The 17,574-nt window shown below is 41.5% G+C and overlaps 1 long non-coding RNA gene across 10 annotated transcripts in view; it reads right to left on the bottom strand.

Moving 5' to 3' along the window:
* Nucleotides 1-17,574, bottom strand: part of LOC140728253 (uncharacterized) — a 65,135-nt gene that overhangs the window by 27,390 nt on the left and 20,171 nt on the right. For 6 of the 10 annotated variants that reach the window (XR_012099028.1, XR_012099036.1, XR_012099037.1 and 3 more), the window contains one exon: nucleotides 14,211-14,406. This is a non-coding gene — a long non-coding RNA (uncharacterized lncRNA). Of the gene's footprint in view, nucleotides 1-932; nucleotides 1,595-5,005; nucleotides 5,089-14,210; nucleotides 14,407-17,574 lie in introns of all 10 variants that reach the window. The other 4 variants (XR_012099031.1, XR_012099030.1, XR_012099032.1 and 1 more) reach the window with 4 other exon arrangements.

Raw genomic sequence — 17,574 nt, 5'->3', positions numbered from 1 at the left:
CCAGTAATCTTTGTCTCAAGATGGGAAAAATTGAATGTTATTCAAAATAACAGCATCCTTAACCTTGATGAAGATAATCCTCCACCATCATATAAAATGAAACACTGTTTCATTGCATGTAGAAGATTTTTTCAATGGAAAGACTATTGCTGATCTCTCTGTGTCAAGAATTTCCAAATTCCTGCCAAACGGTAATAGTTTTGAGATAGCTATTCACAATACACTAGGAACCAGGTTATTACTGTTCCAACTGATTCCACATTTTCCAGCAAACCTTCAGCAGAGTCCTGAATGGTTTCATATCCTGGTTTCGGGGACTAGATCCCCTATCCAAGTCATTATTAAAGCTGGACTCTGTCGACTGTTATTATCATTATTAACAGGTTCTCTTTCACTTTCATATGCGGCACTTTCTGTTTCTAACAAGTCAAGTCAAGTCAAGTCAAGTCACTTTTATTGTCATTTCGACCATAACTGCTGGTACGGTACATAGTAAAAATGAGACAATGTTTTTCAGGACCATGGTGTTACATGACACAGTACAAAAACTAGACTGAACTACATAAAAAACAACACAGAGAAAAAAAAACACACAGCAACTACACTAGAGTACAGACCTACCCAGAACTGCATAAAGTGCACAAAACAGTGCAGGCATTACAATAAATAATAAACAGGACAATAGGGCAGTAAGGTGTCAGTCCAGGCTCTGGGTATTGATGAGTCTGATGGCTTGGGGGAAGAAACTGTTATATAGTCTGGTCGTGAGAGCCCAAATGCTTTGGTGCCTTTTCCCAGACGGCAGGAGGAAGAAGAGTTTGTATGAGGGGTGCGTGGGGTCCTTCATAATGCTGTTTCCTTTGCAGATACAGTGTGTAGTGTAAATGTCCGTGATGGAGGAAAGAGAGACCCCGATGATCTTCTCAGCTGACCTTACTATCCGCTGCAGGGTCTTGCGATCCGAGATGGTGCAATTTCCGAACAAGGCAGTGATGCAGCTGCTCAGGATGCTCTCAATACAACCCCTGTAGAATGTGATGAGGATGGGGGGGGGGTGAGAGATGGACTTTCCTCAGCCTTTGCAGAAAGTAGAGACGCTGCTGGGCTTTCTTTGCTATGGAACTGGTGTTGAGGGACCAAGTGAAATTCTCCGCCAGGTGAACACCAAGTAATTTGGTGCTCTTAACAATCTCTACCGAGGAGCCGTCAGTATTCAGCGGGGAGTGGTCGCTCCATGCCCTCCTGAAGTCAACAACTATCTCTTTTGCTTTGTTCACATTCAGCGAACAGGTTGTTGGCTCTGCACCAGTCCGTTAGCCACTGCACCTCCTCTCTGTAAGCTGACTTTTCGTTCTTGCTGATGAGACCCAGTTGTACTTGAAGTAGAAAATCATTTGGCTTGGATGGGATGCATTGGGGTTGCTGAGTGAAGCCAGGAAGGAAGCCCTGGCTATAATCTTGAATCTATGGATTCAAGAGTGCTGCTTGAAGACTCGGGCACGCAAATGTTGCACTCTTAATCAAAAAAAGGGGCATTGCAGCATATCCGGTGCTTACGGACCAGTCAGTCAGTTTAACCTCATGGTGGGAAACACTGCAAAGACAACAATTAGTGGAGAATTAGAGGTCACTTCACACAGTTGTTGACCGATGAGGAAGAGCAGCATGGAAAATCCAAAAGAAAAATATGCCTGGCTAACTTTGTAGAGTTTTTCGATGAGGCAGCAAAGAGAGTCAATGAGAAAACAGGATTGATATAATACAGATGAACTTCTACATATGTTTGAAAATGTGTTATTCAATAGATTAGTCACTAGGACTGAAGGGCATGGAATAATAGGGACTTGAGCGTTGTGGATAAAAAAACTGGCTAAGTTTCAAGAGTAGCAACAAAAGTTTGTCTCTTGAATTAGAGTGAAGTGCACAGTGGAATTCCCCCAGAATTTCAATTTATTTGAAACTTGGTGTGCAGATCAAAAAATGCAGAGCACACAAGACTTGGAGACTAACTGAACTTCAAGGAGAAAGGGAAAGCGACAGGCAGGTTGGTGTTTGAAATTGAGTGCTGAGAAAGGTAAAATGTTAGGGTTAGTGGAGGTAGGTTAGATTCATAGAGCAATGGTGTCATACAAAACAGAAACAGGCCCTTTGGTTTTCCATATCGATACTGACCTCTGCACGTATCTAAACAAATCTGACTTACCTACCTTCAGCTGCACATTCAAAAGAAAGCAGTATAAGCATTTAAGAGGAAAGAAAATTCCACAGCTAAAGAACAAGGGAGGGGTGTAGTGAGACTGACTCGATTGTTCTTGTTTCTTTCTATGCTGTTACGTGACTATGCCATTTTATTTGTTACTTACTCCATTATATTTCGTTAACACTATTTTACAATCCAATTTGCAGTTAATTGATGACAGGAGAAGGATATTCAGCCCTTCAGGCCTGCTCTGTCTTCAGACCATAGTCAATCATATACCTAAACTTCACTTTCCCAAAGTTACTCCATTTCCTTAGAGTCTAGAATACTATCATGCCAACCTTAACTCTGTGCAATGACTGATTTTTTTACTTTGGTAGAGAATTCCAAAGATTCATAATTCTCCATCCATGTCCATTCTCTCTAGGCCTTTCAATATTTCATGTTTCAATGAGATCCCTGCTTGTTCTTCTAAACTCCAGTGAGTACAGGCCCAGAAACTCTCCTCATATATTACTCTTTCATTCCTAGGATCAATCTCTTGAACCTCCTCTGGTCTCTCTCCAGTGCCAATACACCTTTTCTTAGATAAGGGGTCCAAAACTGCTCACAATACTACAAGTGCAGTCTGATCAATGCCTTATAAAATTTCTGTATCACATCCTTGCTTTTATATTCTAGTCCTCATGAGATAAATGCTAACATTGCAATTGCTTTCCCTGCCACCAGCTCAACCTGCAAGTTAACCTTCAGGGAATCCTGCACAAGAACTACCAAGTCCCTTTGCACCTCTGATTTCTGAATTTGCTCCCCGTTTAGAAAATAGTCTATGCCTATAATCTTGCTACCAAAGTGTCTCACCATACACTGCCCTACACTATATTCTGTCTGTTACTTCCATGTCCATTCTCCTAATCTGTCCAAGTCTTTCTGCAGACACCCTGCTTCCTCAACATCACCTACCCTTCCACCTGCCTTCATATCATCTGTAAACTTGGCTACAAAGCCATCAATCCATCATTCAAATCATTGAGATATACCATAAAAGCAGCAGATCTAATGCAGACACCTGAAGAACACTGACAGCCAATCAGAAAAGGCCCCCTTTATTCCCATGCTTTGTCTCCAGCCAGTCAGCTGATCATCTCACAAAATGCTAGAGGAACTCAACAGGCCAGGCAACATCTATTGGGAAAAAGTACAGTCAACATTTCAGCAGGACCCTGGGCCCGAAACGTCAACTGTACTTTTTTCCATAGATGCTGCTTGGCCTGCTGAGTTCCTCCACATTTTGTGTGTGTTGCTTGAATTTCCAGCATCTGAAGATTTTCTCTTGTTTATCTGTCGGTCATCGATCCATGCTAGTGTCTTTCCAGTAATACCATTGGCTCTTATCTTGCTTAGTGGCCTCATGTGTGGAAGCTTGGCAAAGACCTCTGAAAATCCAAGTAAACAATATCCACCGACTCTCCTTTATCTATCCCGTATGTTGATTTCTCAAAGAATTCTAGCAGATTTGCCGGGCAAGGTTTCCTCTTAAGGAAACCTTGCTGACTTTGGCCTATTTTAATATGTGCCTCCAGGTACTCCAAAATCACATCCTTAATAATGACCTCCAGCATCTTCCCAACTGCTGAAGTCAGGCTAACTGGCTGATAAGTTTCTGTTTTTTGTCTCCCACCCTTCTTAAAGAGCGAAGCAACATTTACAATTTTCCAGTCGCCTAGAACCATTCCAGAATCTAGTAATTCTTGAAAGATCATTACTAATACCTCAACAACCTCTTCAGCCACTTCTTTCAGAACCCTGGGTATAGTCCATCTGGTCTAGCTGATTTATCTACCTTCAGACCTTTCAGCTTCTCAAGCACCTTATTCTTAGAAAGAGCAACCATACTCACTTCTGCGCCTGACATTCTTGAATTTTGGGCATACTTCTGGTGTCTTCCACAGTAAAGACTGATGCGAAATACTTATTGAGTTTGTCCCTCAGCATTATTTTCCAGTGGTCCAATATCTACTCTTGCCTCTCTTTCACTCTTTATATATCTGGAAAATCTTTTGGTATCCTCTTTTACATTATTGACTAGCTTGTCTTTATATTTCATCTTTTCTCTCCTTGTTGTCTTCCATTGGTTTTTAAAAGCTTCCTAATCTTCTAGCTTCCCACTAATTTTGATATATTTATGCCCTCCTTTAGAATACTTCCTTTTCTTTGGGCTGTATCTATCCTGCACCTTCCGAATTGCTCCCAGAATCTCCAGCCTTTGCTGTTCTGTCATTATCCCTGCTAGTGACCCCTTTATTTTTCAGAGGGTAGATTAAAGTGGCTTGGTGCCTTACAGACTGAAAATCACCCAGATTTTTGTATTGTTAATATCAAACCTTAGACGAAGAAGGTATCTAGAAAGGAAATTAAATTGGGAAAGGGGAAGTAACATTACAATTAATAACTTTAGTACTGTTCTTGCTTATACTGTATGTATCCTAAGTAACACGCAACATTATTAAAATAATCTCCAACAGCACATTTTGTACTGCTGAACTTTTAATCACACATCTTACAGACAGTTAAGCTCTATGAAAACACTGAGTTGCATATTGTACAAAGAGACCTGTATCTGTATCTAATTGAAACTTTAAGTTTTATTGCTGTAAGTCAATCGTTTAAATTCAGTCAATTAACAAGGAGAACTCCCCTTGGCCAGGTACAATAACATTGTCATAATAAGATGGGAATTGCAATGCAATGAACCTGTGTTGGTGCAGGCAGCTGTTGTTCCTGTTCTGTTTAATTTTAACTTACATCACATAGCCGATAGATTTTATCTCCATTTTCAGAATTAACGTTCCATGTGTCGAAGCCAATGCTGTCAATATCGAGCAGATCTGAGGCAAGAGATGTTCAGATGATCTAAACCAAGATTTCAGCTTCAGACATCTCCTACTCTGCTGTCAACATTTTCTGTAAAAATTGCTCCAAAAACATTAAAGTCTGAAAGATGTGCAAACAGCTTATGAAACATAACAACTAGGGGAACGCAATGAGCTAGGACAACCTTGACCTCCCAACATAAAGAGTGTCCTGCCTCCTTTTCCACTCCTCAAACCCTGCCAATGGCATTTGCCATGTCAGGGCCAGCCACGATTTTTGAAGGAACCTTGACGATATCCAGGCAGCAGAAACAAAGTGAAAATAAATACCTCATTTATTATCCAGAAATGTGCTGATTTTGTTAAGCTTGGGTCACATTTAAGCTGGTGACATTGAGCCGGGACACCAGTGGCTTCAGAATCAGAATCAGGCTTATTACCAGGAGATTGGGGTTGTGAGGGATGATGAATCAGCCGTGGAATGGTGAAGATTCAAAGGGCCAAATGGCATAATTCTGCTCCTATGTCTTATTATCACTGACATAGGTCATGAAATTTGTTGTTTTGCGACAGCAGGACAGTGAAATGTGTAAAAAAAAAAGAGAATACAGTATATAATAAATAAATATTGCAAAAAAGGAGCAAAATATTGAGGTAGTGGGTCAAGAGAGGGAAAGATATTTCCCTTTCCTGAGCCACAGCCAAGTTGGAACAGTCCCCACAAATCAAAACTAGCCAACTCATGGCTTTGCTTGCTCCATTTATATGCAGCCTGGTTTGCCCCAGTATGCACGTGATTTCCGTGCTGTACGTCTGCATGGTTATATGATCCAGACACTTGAAAACAGAAGTTTGAGGTGACACTGCAATCTTAAACCAAGATCATGTGTTAAACTCTCAAGTGGATGTAAAAGATCCCAGGACACTATTCTGAAGATGACCGGAAGGATTATCTGGCCAGTATTTGCCTCAACTATCTTTCCTAAAATGGAACATTATTAACCCGGTTATGTAGAGAACTGACTGTTGGTAAAGTGGCTCCTCATTGTAACAGTAACTGAACTTCAAAAGTGCTTTGGGACTCAGTAAGGACCCAAAAGATGCAAGTCTTTCCTTTTCTTAAGAAAAAATAGAAAACAGTATAATGATGCTTCCGTGGAATGATAGAACAAACAAGGGAGAACCACTTTCAATAATGAAATATATACTCAGTGGCTACTTTATTAGATACCTCCTGTACCTAATAAAGTGGCCGCTGAGTGTATGGCCATAGTCTTCTGCTGCTGTAGGTTCATTGTGTTGTGCATTCAGAGATGCTCTTCTGCACACCACTGTTGTAATGTGTGGTGATTTGAGTTACTGTTGCCTTCCTGTCAGCCTGAACCAGTCTGGCCATTCTATTCTGACTTCTCTCATTAACAAGGTATTTTCACCCACAGAACTGCCACTCACTGGATTTTTTTTCGTTTTTCAATCATTCTCTGTAACCTCTACTGTAGAGACTATTGTGCATGAAAATCCCAGAAGATCAGTAGTTTCTGAGATACTCAAACCACCCCATCTGACATCAATAATCATTCCAAAGTCAAAGTCACTTCGATCACATTTCTACCCCATTATGATGCTTGGTCTGAACCTCTTGACCACGTTTACATGCTTTTATGCTTTGAGCTGCTGCTATGTGACTGGCTGATTAGATATTTCCATTAACGAGCAGGTGTACAGGTGGCCACTGAGTGTATATACTGAGCAAGCATTTACACCTAGAAACCTGTGCCCAAGCTCTTCTCAGCATGGGCTTTAATATCCGCTTCTGTTGTGATTTCAAATTAATAGCCCTCTATACTCCCCACTGGCACCTCACACATTGTTTTACAAAGCTCAAAACAAATTTCAAGAACAATTTTTGTTCTTTCACATGGACTCTCTCCAGCTGTTTGCTTTGTAAATTAATTGCAAGGCTAAATTCATTTATTTCATTACTAACGTATTTTTCACCTTCTGTTTCTTTACTGGGGCACAGAGAGCTAGCTGTTCCACCCACCTACACTCACTTGGTCCAGGTGCCATAGAGGCTTGGACTGGAGATCAGATTGGTTTGCCTCACCTTCAAGTCAACTGATAAGCACCTCCCTGGTGGCAGAGCAGACATCTCTCGCTTAAGCACCAATAAGAGGCTTTAATAAAAAGGCAACCTAACAGTGGAGCATTGGCTTCTATGAAAGCTACAGGGCACTTCAGACTTTTCAAATGCTAAAACCATGTAAATAATATTTACAAATTTCAAACTTCAAAAGAAAATGATTAAAATCTCTAGAAGAAATTAAAATGATAAGAAATTATTTACAAGATTGAGTACCAGAAAAATAATGTACATGAAATTGCTCTTTGCTTCGTAACTTGCAAGCTGAATTTTCAAAATCAAAAAGCCAAAAATCTGAAATAAAAACCATAAAATGCTGAGAACACACAGCAGTTCAGGCAGCATCTATGGAAAGAGAAGCAGCCAACCTTTAGGGTTGAAGAGGCTTTGTCAGAAGTTCCTAATCTGAAACTCTTTTTTTCTGCCATGACATTAAGCCACCATCTTGGTAAAAGAATTGAAACCAGGGATTTAAAACAACAGCTTAGAGATGGTTAAACTGCCAATTGCTGTTTTAAGCACCTCAACTTCATCTGATGGAGTTCACCACGAGAAGGATGCAGTGTGGTTGTAGGCGTCCTGCCTGAATAATCCTGGGTCTGGATCATGGACCAAAGAATGAAGCGAGACTAGTGGCTACCCCGGTTTCACCAGAGCACTCCAGGAGTCAGGGGAAGGTGTATTAGAATTCCTACACCCACACTGATTCTTGTGTTTACTGGATACCCACCCTGCTCTGCATCTTCTTCACTAGTGACATTCCCAGCACATTTGAAGGTAGTTCTGGTCCTATGTGATATAGAGTGCCAGGCAAGAGTTTCCACAATGTCTGTGCAAGGAGATCACGCATGAAAATTTCTGGCAATCAGTGCTACATCTGCAAGCATCTGTTTATATCTCCAGGCGAATTCAAATCATGGTAATCAGCTTGCAGAAAAGAAATTGGCTTGGAAATTGGAGCATGCAGCTCTGCTTCATTTGGGGATACGGGTGCTGATTTAATCAGAACTTTGATTGTGAAATGCAATGGCAAAGCTGTAGCCTGCTTTGTGCATGCTGGGAGTTTGTAGAGTCCGCAGTTGCTGATGGCAATTCCTGTACAAAGCTGATTGCGCTTAAACAATTGAGATAGGATGCGTCCATGTGGCTAATGTACCGTGTGAGGGATCACAGAACAAAATGGAAGTTTTTGACTCAATGAGCCAGCAATCCAGCTCAAGGTACAGTACAGGAAGAGGCTCTTCAGCCCACAATATCTGTGCTGAACACAATGCCAAATTAAATGTCTCCCTCCTGCTTGTGATCCCTATCCCTCCATTCCCTGCATATTCACATGTCTTAAAAACACTATCATATCCGCTTTTACCACTACCCTGGCAGCCCACTCCAGGCACCTAACTCTTCCTGTGTAAAAAAAAAATCGTCCTGCACATCATCCTTAAGTTCTCCTTCCTCGCCTTAAATGCATGCTCCCTGGTATTTGACTTTTCTACACGGATTTACCTTATCTATGCCTCTCATAATTTTATACACTTCAATCAGGTCTTCCCTCAGCCTCCACCACTCCAGAAAAATAAACAACCCAAGTCTGCCAACCTCTAAGTGTAAAAGTAGTTCATAGCCTCGAAACCAGGCAACATCTTGGAAGGCATTTTGCATACCCTTTCCAAAGCTTCCATATCCTTCATGTAATGGGGAGACCTGAATGGCACAAAATGCTCAATGACTTCCTTACTCTTGTACTTAATGCCCTGTCCAATGAAGGCAAGTGTATCAGACGCCTTCTTTGTCACTTTATCTACCTGCGTGACCATTATCAGGGAGTTATAGACTTGAATATAGCCTATAGCTATATATAGATCCAAGATCCCTCTGTACAACAATCCCTTTGAGGGTCCTGCCATTAACTGTACACTTTCTCTATATGTTTGACCTCCCAAAGTGCAACACCTCACACTTGCCTGGATTAAACTGCGTCTGCCATTTCTCCTCCCAGCTCTGTATATTTTGCTGTACCTTTGACAAACCATTTTCACGATCCTTAACTGCCCCATCCTTGTGTCTTCAGAAAACCTACAAACCCACCCACCCGCATATTCAGTCAGAGCACAAACAGAACATTGGTTGGATGTGAAGAGATAGCCTCAGTGGAACAGGAAAGATCTTGAGTGTGCCTGACAGGATTGATACACCAAGGCCACTTCAGGCCATTTCCCCGCGTTGCTGAGGCATAGTGCCATGTAGGCGGGGGGGGGGGGGGGGTGGGAGAGGAATCAGCCATGTTAGCAGGAGATGAAGAGGAATCTCTTCTCTTAGATGGTTGGAAACCTTTGGAAAGCTCCGCCTTGGAAAAGTGTTGATAGTGGGCCATTGGGGCCATGGTGTTCTCAGCACTGAAACAGACACATATTTTTGGACTAAGGAGATTCTGGGGTAACTGGGCAGGAAAAGAGAGTTGATAAAAGTTCATGATTCGGGCATCTGCAGTCTCTTGTGAGAAGATAATGGCAGAACAGGTGTGAAGGGCCGAAAGGCACTCACCTGGTCCAACGTCTTCATTTTTAATCAATGGTTTCTAATAGCAACTGGAGCACTCACCCAGAAGGTGCAAGCATTGCCATAGGTAGCATCAGCTGGTTTTGTCTGGTATCAGACATGCTTGCAAATTGCCAGGGCACAAGCACTAATGCAGATTGCGACATAAGAGGTGCTGAATGGATGCAACAGTTGTGAAGCAGGAGCATGAAGTTCATGTGTTCCCTGCACCTGATACACCTGACACAGATAAATCGTCCACTGCAGCTCCAGTACATAATTTAGCATCAAGTGCGTCTTCAAAAGGCAATGCCTCAAAAAGGCGGCATCGGTCACTAAGGACCCCCACCACCCAGGACATGCTCTCTTCTCATTACTAGCATCACAGAAGAGGTACAGGAGCCTGAAGGCACACACTCAATGTTTTGAGGAACAGCTTCTTCCCCTCCGCAACCAGATTTCTGAACGGACAATGAACCAACCGATTAACACTAGTTCACTATTTTTGCTCTCCTTCATTTTTTGGTTTGTAATTTACAGTATTTTTATGTATTGCACTGTACTGCTGTCGCAAAACAACGAATCTCATGCCACACAGTACGTCAGTGATAATAAACTTAATTCTCATTCTGACGTCCACCTCACTTCCTCAAGATGGTGTTGTTGAACCCGGCTCTGGATGGGCAAACATTCCACTTCTCAGCAAATGTCCACTAATTTGAGAAGCCAAAGTGGCAAAATATCAACTGGTTTCAGATGCTCGCTTGCTACAGTCTGATGCTCTCGGTAGTCAGAGCTGGAGAATCAGGAGGGGTGCAGAGCAGAGGGAAATGAGAAAAGAAGGGAAAAATTACTGTAGAATTTTAGACCACTTATCCAATTATCTGACCAATAAACGCATTTAAATATGGCATATTTAAATGCATGAAATTAACTTTAATGTTATACCATCTAAAAGGTATATCCTCTGTGGTCAGAGCAATGATGGCGCTTGACAGTGACTTTGAGCTCATTTGCGGAAATGGCTTAATTTCTACGTCTAGCATCTCTCTTTTTCCTTTTCAAGATGGATGGGGTTCTGTCAAAGATCCTGACCTCGATCTTCACTCAATCTTTGGCTGTTTCCGATGTTGGTTTCCGTCCTTGGGGCTCACCAACCGGCTGTTTCTCGATATCCCCAGAACGCTGTCTAAAAGACAAGCACAGCTTTGGGGTTCCAAGTCTTTGCAGTTCTGGGGACAAGTTGATTTGGTGTGGGTTCTGCCGACTGAAGCATCGCAGGAGAAAACAGAATATCGGTGACAGCAGATCAGCTACCAGGATCAGCTCTGTACTCGGAGTGCTCTCTCGTTTTCTCTCGTTGGTGGGAGAGAGCTAGTTTCCGATTCTCGAGTCAGAGAACTCAGGAAGAAACGTGACACGGCAGACTTTATCATGGCAAATCAGCGAGTTGTTTTGTTATGTCTCCCCTCTTGCTGGGTGACACCTTTCTGCCCCTTTGTTAGGGAGAGGAAGAGCCTGTGCTATGTCGAATTGTCAGGATGAATGATTAGTTTTTGTTGAACTGCAGATCACGGTCATTCTTGGAGGCTTTGCTGTTGCTTGCTTGGTGGGTGGAGGGTGCTGATGCTTTTTGCTGAAGTATGGTGGGGAGGGTCTGGTAGATGCCTTGTTGCTGTTCGTGCATGGGGGGAGTAGGGGTGGCTTTGGGGTTCTAACTTATTTACTGTCACTCATTCTTTGAGGCACTCTTCTGCTTTTGTGGACGTCTGCAAAGAGCAAGAGTTTCAGGTTGTATATTGCGTACTTCTCTGGTATTAAATAGAACCTTTGAACTATTAAAAGTCTTCCTGCAGGAAGTCACATAAGTGCTTCAAAAAGCAAGATCCAGAGCTGTATACTTGGGCAAATGAATCAGTTTTGGATCAGTTTAATGGCTTTTTGATCACAAAATGATGGTGTTGACCTTGGTCTGTGTTTGATGGGCTGAGGCATAGCCTAAGTTTGGATAACCCCTTACTTTTGGTTTCCACAGATAACAACAGGTGGAAACTGTTTGTTGTGATATTTAGGCAAAGAATTATTAGCTGGATAAATGATTGTGGCACTAAAAAATGCACACAGACTTTGAACAATATAACGGGGTCCTATCTGTCAATTTTCAGGACAGGAATCAGAATTTTGCAAGAACTAACTGTACTTAATAACACTGGTTTGGGCTCGATTCAAGGAACGCACAGCCATCCACAGAAATTTATCTTGTTATTGCACAGTATCAGTACTTTCAGCTTGCACTGATTGTTTATTTTTATTTCATGAGTGGCACTGAATGATTCTTCTTTCCAGTTTCCTCTTCCTCCACCCACCTCCTCTTCAACCCACTGATGTCACCTCTATCGCTATAGGATATAAACATGTGCCTCTAGCTCCTGATACCTTTGCCAACAAATCAGACCTGATAATAGGACAACGTGATCCAATCTCAGCTTACTTTTTTACTTTTAATATTTTTCCCTTCAATGTTAATCTAATTCATTCTTACGATTGATTTGGCTTCAATGGTAATGCAATCCAAATGCTTAAAACGTTTTGACTGAGAAGTTGCACCTCCCCCTCTTTCCGATTTCAGTATTAAATTTAACTGCATATCCATGTGCTGTCAGTTCACCGGCAAGGAGAAACAACCTCTCATTATTCTTTTGAATGCTTTTACGAGATTTTCTTTAACCTCCTCTGCTTTCAAAAACATAATGGCTGTTTCCTTCATCACAAACCGCAAACTTTCATTTCAGTAAAAATAAATTTTTTACCTCTAATGTGGCCACAATATTCTATCCGCAATACAGCTTGCAAACCGGTCGGCCCACCACTACGATGCAGAATCCCAACTCATACTTTCTGCCCTACCTTAAAAGCCAAGCACACCCTATGTCTTTTTCACGACTCCATCTACCTGTGTTGCCATTTGCAGGGAACTATGGACATACTCCAAGGTCTCTGATCATCACCATTTCTTTGGGCCCTTTTAGATATATATCCTACTGTTATTTTACTTCCCAAACTGCATCATATCTTATTTGCTGAGATTAAATTCCATCTGCCAATGCTCTGACCATCTCTCTATCCAATATACATCCTGCTGCAGAATTAGACAGTCTTCTTAGCTAACCAGAGCAAAACCAGCTTTCATGTTATCCACAAACTTATTGACCACACCTCCCACAATCACATCCAAGAGGTTGATATTAGTCATAAACAACAATATTCCCAGTACTGATCCCTGCAGTACAACATTGGTCACAGACTTCCAATAAAAAACATCTCTCTAATGGAAGGACTCAAATCCTTGGCTTTGGCGGTCAGAGCTAAGACACTTGCCAATATTCAAATTAATAAATACCTAAGCTAATAAAAATAAAACACCCTCAGGTGCTATATTTTCATAAATTGGATTAGTGAGTATGCAGATGATACTAAGATACGTGGCGTTGTGGATAACGAAGTAGGTTTTCAAAGCTTGCAGAGGGATTTAGGCCAGTTAGAAGAGTGGGCTGAAAGACGGCAGATGGAGTTTAATGCTGATAAGTGTGAGGTGCTACATTTTGGTAGGAGTAATCAAAATAGGACATAGATGGTAAATGGTAGGGCATTGAGGAATGCAGTAGAACAGAGTGATCTAGGAATAATGGTGCATAGTTCCCTGAAGGTGGAATCTCATGTGGATAGGGTGGTGAAGAAAGCTTTTGGTATGCTGGCTTTTATAAATCAGAGCATTGAGTTCCGGAGTTGGGATGTAATGTTAAAATTGTACAAGGCATTGGTGAGGCCAAATTTGGAGTATTGTGTACAGTTCTGGTCACAATTATAGGAAAGATGTCAACAAAATAGAGAGAGTACAGAGGAGATTTACTAGAATGTTACCTGGGTTTCAGCACCTAAGTTACAGAGAAAGGTTGAACAAGTTAGGTCTTTATTCTTTGAAGTGTAGAAGGTTGAGGGGGGGGGGACTTGATAGAGGTATTTAAAATTATGAGGGGGATAGACAGAGTTGACGTGTATAGGCTTTTTCCATTGAGAGTAGGGGGAAGATTCAAACACGAGGACATGTTGAGAGTTAGGGGGCAAAAGATTAGGGGTAACACGAGGGGGAACTTCTTTACTCAGAGAGTGGTAGTTGTGTGGAATGAGCTTCTAGTAGAAGTGGTAGAGGCAGGTTTGATATTGTCATTTTTTTAAAAATTGGATAGGTTTATGAACAGGAAAGGAATGGAGAGTTATGGGCTGAGTGCAGGTCGGTGGGACTAGGTGAGAGTAAGCATTCAGCACGGACTAGAAGGGCTGAGATGGCCTGTTTCTGTGCTGTAATTCTTATGTGGTTAAAAATGAAACATTTAAAAACACTTGAAAATGCTTTAAAATAATTAAATAAAGGAAAGATATCAATGAAGATTTAAATTACCATTCTTCCTCAAAGCCTTTCTTCTCCATTAGGTAAACATAATCGTTGGGCAGGTCTAAGCCAGCACAGGTTCAGCAGGCAAATCTCCACTGAGGAATTCAGTGTGGATTACAGCTGGAGATCACCAACAATCAGTTCAGTGCCCCAGAATCTCATCTGACTTCACATATCTGGAGGCAGCATAAAAATGGCTGTTCTGAATAAATGAATTGCACCTGACATTAATACCAAATACAAAAAGTCTTTCACTAACATTACAAATAGATAATACCACAAGGTTTTTTCAACAGAGTGCAGCTTTTACAATATTGTATTGAGATCATTCCTTCCACCAGCATATAAAATCCTGTGCTCAGTTTCAGTTATTTCCTGCTAGAAAATGGGCTTACAATGCCCTGAGGAATGTTGTTGATCCACATGCTTGGCACATTTTACCTTTGGCTTGTCTCTACACTTACCTTCGAAGTAGTGCCAGCTGTGGCTCAGCTCTAAGGTGCAAGATTGTGAAGTTAAATCTCACTTCAGGGTTCATAGACATCGCCTTCTAAAGGGGTGCAGAATAAATAGAAGAGCCATCTTTCAGATAAGACTCTGAGCTGAGGCCTTACCCACTCATTCAGATGGCTATGAATGACCCTTTGGACCATTTTCAAGGCAGAGCAAGAGAATTACTCTTAGTGGGTCCAAAGTTTACCTTGCAGCCGCCATTGATAAAATTCATGTTTGGGCAGTATCGCACTCCCATTTGTGGAACCTTGCTGTGCACAAAGCTGCCGCGTTTCCAGCATTAAGATAGAGACCAAAATCATGAAAAATGTATTGCATTCAGTCTACTGAGAGTAGAAAAAAACCCTGGTTGAAATATAGCAAATGCAACTGATGGTGGTTGCTTTTAAGCACAATTAGCATAATTTGATATTTACTGTTCAATAACAGCCTTGCAATGGCAACAATGGGATTAACAGACTGCTGCATAATTGAACTCTGTATTAAAATGGTTCTCATTGTGATCTGTTCATGTAAACAGACATCAAATCATTTCAGGTAAAGCAAAATATAATTAACACATAAATTTCATTGGTTAAGGAGAATGCTCTTTGGGAAATTCAATTAGTTCAAAGATAGCTATTAATCTTTTCCCCAGCTGCATGTACAAACAGAGCATTTAGGAGACCCTGCTCTGTGAAGGATGCTATATAAAGTCTTCCTTTTTGAAAAACTTCAAGGTTAAGAACTGAGAAATGGGTATTAAAGCCAAGACAGGAGAAGGATTGGTCCGCCAGGAAGGCATTGACATCTGGACTGTCACCAGATACCGCTTGAATAACCCTGTCAATATCACTATTGATATTCAGTTCAAGGCTCCAGAATTTTCAAAGATATTCCTTTCATTCCAGCTGCATACAAATCAGCTTGCTCTGGGTTTAGACCATCTGATCATTGCTATTTCTGACAAGAGAGGTGTGAGCTTTCTCAACATTGGCCCATTTGCTTTGATTATAATGGGCTACTGCCCTCTTATTTTTAAGCTTTTTTTTCCTGCCAAGATCTTTGACAATGGGATCAATCTTGCATTAAAAATAAGAGTCTATAACTTAATGCACATGTTTAAAATGCTGCTCTAAAGTTGGATCCAAAATTGGCTCAGTAGTAGGAAAGAAAGGGTAATGCCCTTGGTTCATTTAACATCTGGGTGGTTGTCTGTCATGAGGAACCATAGGGATAACTGGTAGGTCCCTTGCTTCTTGTGATGCACCTGAATAACTTAGGGCTGACCACTGAAACCCTGATTAAGAAGCTTCCAGTGCATACAAAATTAGAAAAAAAACTTAGGGATTGCGTAGTAGTGAGGAGGTTGGATTACAGAAAAAAATGACACCAGAAGCTTAAACTGCCACAAAAAGAGGCTGTTCTGCTCATTGAATCTGTGCTGACCCCTGCCAATTCCATGTAGTCCTGCAATGTATTCTTCCGAACACAGGCCTATCAACAGCCCATTGATTATTTTTTGGCATTAACTGACACTAAGGGGTGATTTACTTTAATCAATTAAACTGCCAACATGTCTTTGGGATGTGAGAGGTGGGGGAGGGGGGGAAAGAAACCAGAGCACCTGAAGAAAACCCAAGTGGCCATTGAGAGAAAATGCAAACTCGTCACTGACAGCACTCAAGGTCAAGGACAAACTCGATGTCACCAGAGCCGTGGGTAACTACGCTAACTGCTGTGCCATTGTGCAGACTTCCTAACAAGTGTGAGTCAAAAAAGACAGGTAATTTAAGAAAATACATGTAAATGGTAGGAACGTGTCTAACATCAAAGACAAGAAGCTCCTTGGAGTGCATTTACGCAGAACCACCGAGATTGTAGGACTGGAAAGTGGCCGTGAAATATGACAAGAGGTGTTGTTCAATTTGGACTGTATCAGGAAGGAGGTTTTCATTAAATTATATAACATTGCCGGAGTATGGTGAACATTTCTGCTCATTGCAGTACAGGAAGGAAGTGATAACACTGGACAGCATACAGATGTTTGAGGATGTTGCCAGAGCTGGAAACTTGTAAATGAGAGAAAACATTGGCTATGAGGAATAGCAGATAGATGAGGATTTCAGCAATGCCCATATCCTGAATTAATATTCCACTGAAAGGTCAAAGCTTGGACAACACTTGCTTGATCAAACTCCTAATTCCACATGGAAACAAATGTAAAATTATATCTCATGAATCTTAGCCCCCAGTCATGAACTCAACACACCCCTATACCAAGAAAGGCACTTGATAAATGGACATTTTCATTGTTGAGCAGTTGAAACCCATCACCTGAAGGGTCTCAGAGCCAGCTAAATGACAAACAGGCAAAACAAGCCTCTGGGCCAAATTAAAGGCTGAGCCTACTCCTGCCATGACCAACCTGGTCTCACCTATCAGCATGTACTACTTCCCCTCACCCCAGCTTCTTATTCTGACTTCTTCTCCCTTCCTTTCCAGTTCTGATGAAGGGCCTTAGCCCGAAACATCAACTGTTTACTCCTGTCCATGAATGCTGTTGAGTTCCTCCACCATTTTGTATGTGTTACTCCTGACAAATGTGCAGGACCTGAACCTCAATATACATTTCAGGGTATTTAACTGTTGCCAATCTTCATTCTTGCCACGCTGTATCAATATGGCACTGGACAAGTTTCTCAAAGGAAATGTACAGTTCTTTCTTCCCACCGCATTGAGAGATAATTAGGCTGCTTTAGTTCCCCAGAAATAACATGGTTCCAGATGAAATGGTAAAGTTCAGAACGATGGGAGCCACTGAGCACCTTTGTAATGTCAAAGGGTCACCAAAGCTCTCGATACATTTACAGATTCC

Source organism: Hemitrygon akajei, chromosome 5, assembly GCF_048418815.1.
Source record: "Hemitrygon akajei chromosome 5, sHemAka1.3, whole genome shotgun sequence".
In the NCBI taxonomy this organism is placed as follows: domain Eukaryota; kingdom Metazoa; phylum Chordata; class Chondrichthyes; order Myliobatiformes; family Dasyatidae; genus Hemitrygon; species Hemitrygon akajei.
The sequence above is the reverse complement of the archived record's forward strand: the minus strand, read 5'-3'. Positions and strand labels throughout refer to the sequence as shown.